A 5,258-nucleotide genomic window follows, 5' to 3' on the forward strand; every position below is an offset into this window, starting at 1 on the left:
GATATATATACACACTACGGTTTGCTCAGAGATGTGTATATAAACTACGGTTTGCTCAGAGATGTGTATATAAACTACGGTTTGTTATTCTCTTAGTGGACATGTAAGTCAGAGTGAGACCTCGATCACATGACCATACGCTGCACCAACGTCTTCGTGAAACTAAGACCAGCATGAAGAATTTTTTTTTATATCTTCTGAGAAAGTGCCCTCTTTCCCCTAATCCCTCCCCCCCCCTCTCCCTCCTTCTTTGAGTAGCTACTTCAAAAATGGGGAAATGAATTGGTGAGGGAATTTAATCATTCTTGACCAACGTGCAGGTGATTGGCTTTATGTGTGTGTGTGTGTGTGTGTGTGTGTGTGTGTGTGTGTGTGTGTGTGTGTGTGTGTGTGTGTCGTGTCCAATACGTAAAACTTTCAATTTTGGCTTAAATAGCTACGCTCTTCTTTCCGAATAAGACAAGCGAAAATGTGTGTATGCGGTAATTTTGCAAAAATCATTCTGAACCTAATGAAAAAAAATGTTTCATTATGTTTGTTTATTATTAAATTATTGTAAACTTATCTAAATATATTGAATTGAATTAGGCTATATTAAATTTCGTAATAAAGTTGGTAGAATTACTGACAATATGTATGTGTATGTATGTGTCCTTTTACTTTATATATTAAATTTCGCTTGTTATAATTAGGTTAGGTAAGTTTTCTAAGGTTCTTTTGGTACAAAATTTTTAATTTCTACATTAACATAAAAGAAAAAAATACATCTTTAAACGTATAAGAGAAACTTTTAGAAAGGACTTAATTTTAAATGAGTTCTGGCCAATTAACCAATTTTACCTACTCGGCACGACATTATATATATATATATATATATATATATATATATATATATACATGCATATATATATATATATACATACATACATATATATATATACATACATCTAGGTTTGTCTCCTTATTCTAAATAGCTCTTGTTCTTTTTTATTTCTTCTATTGTCCATGGGGAAGTGGAAAAGAATCTTTCCTCCGTAAGCCATGCGTGTCGTATGAGGCGACTAAAATGCCGGGAGCAATGGGCTAGTAACCCCTTCTCCTGTATACATTTACTAAAAAAGAGAAGAAGAAAAACTTTATAAAACTGGGATGCTTAAATGTGCGTGGATGTAGTGCGGATGACAAGAAACAGATGATTGCTGATGTTATGAATGAAAAGAAGTTGGATGTCCTGGCTCTAAGCGAAACAAAGCTGAAGGGGGTAGGAGAGTTTCAGTGGGGGGAAATAAATGGGATTAAATCTGGAGTATCTGAGAGAGTTAGAGCAAAGGAAGGGGTAGCAGTAATGTTAAATGATCAGTTATGGAAGGAGAAAAGAGAATATGAATGTGTAAATTCAAGAATTATGTGGATTAAAGTAAAGGTTGGATGCGAGAAGTGGGTCATAATAAGCGTGTATGCACCTGGAGAAGAGAGGAATGCAGAGGAGAGAGAGAGATTTTGGGAGATGTTAAGTGAATGTATAGGAGCCTTTGAACCAAATGAGAGAGTAATTGTGGTAGGGGACCTGAATGCTAAAGTAGGAGAAACTTTTAGAGAGGGTGTGGTAGGTAAGTTTGGGGTGCCAGGTGTAAATGATAATGGGAGCCCTTTGATTGAACTTTGTATAGAAAGGAGTTTAGTTATAGGTAATACATATTTTAAGAAAAAGAGGATAAATAAGTATACACGATATGATGTAGGGCGAAATGACAGTAGTTTGTTGGATTATGTATTGGTAGATAAAAGACTGTTGAGTAGACTTCAGGATGTACATGTTTATAGAGGGGCCACAGATATATCAGATCACTTTCTAGTTGTAGCTACACTGAGAGTAAAAGGTAGATGGGATACAAGGAGAATAGAAGCATCAGGGAAGAGAGAGGTGAAGGTTTATAAACTAAAAGAGGAGGCAGTTAGGGTAAGATATAAACAGCTATTGGAGGATAGATGGGCTAATGAGAGCATAGGCAATGGGGTCGAAGAGGTATGGGGTAGGTTTAAAAATGTAGTGTTAGAGTGTTCAGCAGAAGTTTGTGGTTACAGGAAAGTGGGTGCAGGAGGGAAGAGGAGCGATTGGTGGAATGATGATGTAAAGAGAGTAGTAAGGGAGAAAAAGTTAGCATATGAGAAGTTTTTACAAAGTAGAAGTGATGCAAGGAGGGAAGAGTATATGGAGAAAAAGAGAGAGGTTAAGAGAGTGGTGAAGCAATGTAAAAAGAGAGCAAATGAGAGAGTGGGTGAGATGTTATCAACAAATTTTGTTGAAAATAAGAAAAAGTTTTGGAGTGAGATTAACAAGTTAAGAAAGCCTAGAGAACAAATGGATTTGTCAGTTAAAAATAGGAGAGGAGAGTTATTAAATGGAGAGTTAGAGGTATTGGGAAGATGGAGGGAATATTTTGAGGAATTGTTAAATGTTGATGAAGATAGGGAAGCTGTGATTTCGTGTATAGGGCAAGGAGGAATAACATCTTGTAGGAGTGAGGAAGAGCCAGTTGTGAGTGTGGGGGAAGTTCGTGAGGCAGTAGGTAAAATGAAAGGGGGTAAGGCAGCCGGGATTGATGGGATAAAGATAGAAATGTTAAAAGCAGGTGGGGATATAGTTTTGGAGTGGTTGGTGCAATTATTTAATAAATGTATGGAAGAGGGTAAGGTACCTAGGGATTGGCAGAGAGCATGCATAGTTCCTTTGTATAAAGGCAAAGGGGATAAAAGAGAGTGCAAAAATTATAGGGGGATAAGTCTGTTGAGTGTACCTGGTAAAGTGTATGGTAGAGTTATAATTGAAAGAATTAAGAGTAAGAGGAGAATAGGATAGCAGATGAACAAGGAGGCTTTAGGAAAGGTAGGGGGTGTGTGGACCAGGTGTTTACAGTGAAACATATAAGTGAGCAGTATTTAGATAAGGCTAAAGAGGTCTTTGTGGCATTTATGGATTTGGAAAAGGCGTATGACAGGGTGGATAGGGGGGCAATGTGGCAGATGTTGCAAGTGTATGGTGTAGGAGGTAGGTTACTGAAAGCAGTGAAGAGTTTTTACGAGGATAGTGAGGCTCAAGTTAGAGTATGTAGGAAAGAGGGAAATTTTTTCCCAGTAAAAGTAGGCCTTAGACAAGGATGTGTGATGTCACCGTGGTTGTTTAATATATTTATAGATGGGGTTGTAAGAGAAGTAAATGCGAGGGTCTTGGCAAGAGGCGTGGAGTTAAAAGATAAAGAATCACACACAAAGTGGGAGTTGTCACAGCTGCTCTTTGCTGATGACACTGTGCTCTTGGGAGATTCTGAAGAGAAGCTGCAGAGATTGGTGGATGAATTTGGTAGGGTGTGCAAAAGAAGAAAATTAAAGGTGAATACAGGAAAGAGTAAGGTTATGAGGATAACAAAAAGATTAGGTGATGAAAGATTGAATATCAGATTGGAGGGAGAGAGTATGGAGGAGGTGAACGTATTCAGATATTTGGGAGTGGACGTGTCAGCGGATGGGTCTATGAAAGATGAGGTGAATCATAGAACTGATGAGGGAAAAAGAGTGAGTGGTGCACTTAGGAGTCTGTGGAGACAAAGGATTTTGTCCTTGGAGGCAAAGAGGGGAATGTATGAGAGTATAGTTTTACCAACGCTCTTATATGGGTGTGAAGCGTGGGTGATGAATGTTGCAGCGAGGAGAAGGCTGGAGGCAGTGGAGATGTCATGTCTGAGGGCAATGTGTGGTGTGAATATAATGCAGAGAATTCGTAGTTTGGAAGTTAGGAGGAGGTGCGGGATTACCAAAACTGTTGTCCAGAGGGCTGAGGAAGGGTTGTTGAGGTGGTTCGGACATGTAGAGAGAATGGAGCGAAACAGAATGACTTCAAGAGTGTATCAGTCTGTAGTGGAAGGAAGGCGGGGTAGGGGTCGGCCTAGGAAGGGTTGGAGGGAGGGGGTAAAGGAGGTTTTGTGTGCGAGGGGCTTGGACTTCCAGCAGGCATGCGTGAGCGTGTTTGATAGGAGTGAATGGAGACAAATGGTTTTTAATACTTGACGTGCTGTTGGAGTGTGAGCAAAGTAACATTTATGAAGGGATTCAGGGAAACCGGCAGGCCGGACTTGAGTCCTGGAGATGGGAAGTACAGTGCCTGCACTCTGAGGGGTGTTAATGTTGCAGTTTAAAAACTGTAGTGTAAAGCACCCTTCTGGCAAGACAGTGATGGAGTGAAAGATGGTGAAAGTTTTTCTTTTTCGGACCACCCTGCCTTGGTGGGAATCGGCCAGTGTGATAAAAAAAATATATATATATATTATATATATATATATTATATATATATATTATATATATATATTATATATATATATATATATATACATATATATATATATATATATATATATATATATATATATATATATATATATATATATATATATATATATATATATATATATATATATATAAATAATTACAGACTTGAAACAACTTAGAAACACTGAAATGTCAAAAATAAGCCTATACTGAATGTAATTAGAAGTCTGTAAGATTTTTTCAGTCATCGTGCGTGTTATGGAGGAAAAAATGAGAGACAAGAGACTTGCCATCCAGCCAGAGTGCGAAACGTTTAACAAGCTTCCATTTCATATTAATATTACAGTTTACTAGTACCTACCTCCACAGTTCCTGATTACCAGGGTAAAGACTGCACAATAACACCATATCACAAATAGCATCACAGAAAGTTACACATTTTATATCTTACAATGGTTGGAAAATACAAAAAAAAAAAGTTATACAGAATTAGATTAGAGTTTGGCAAACTCGTGTATTGGTGAGAGTAACATGTTGGACAGTGACGTATGGAGGAGGGTCATGGGAGCGGAACACCAAGGCGGACATAAGATTACACCTGACCTCAAAATGTATTACCTCAGATAGGCATGTCGGGATCACGAAAAAAAAAGGTATATAAAGTGAGGCGAAGCAGAGTGGGAAGATTACCGGGAGAAATTGTTAGGTAAAAATGCGTGGTAAGGCGCAAAGATTTGAAAATAGGAGAATTTGTGAGGTATGAGGTGAAATTGAGTGGTATTAGGTGAAAGTGTGAGGTATCAAGTGAAATTGTGAGGTATTAAGTGAAATTGTGAGGTATAAGGTGGACGTGTGGGGCATTAAGTGAAACTGTGAGGTATTATGTGAAATTGTCAGTATAAATGAAAGTGTCAGTATTAGGTGAAAGTGAAGGG

Source organism: Cherax quadricarinatus, chromosome 9, assembly GCF_038502225.1.
Source record: "Cherax quadricarinatus isolate ZL_2023a chromosome 9, ASM3850222v1, whole genome shotgun sequence".
Classification (NCBI taxonomy): domain Eukaryota; kingdom Metazoa; phylum Arthropoda; class Malacostraca; order Decapoda; family Parastacidae; genus Cherax; species Cherax quadricarinatus.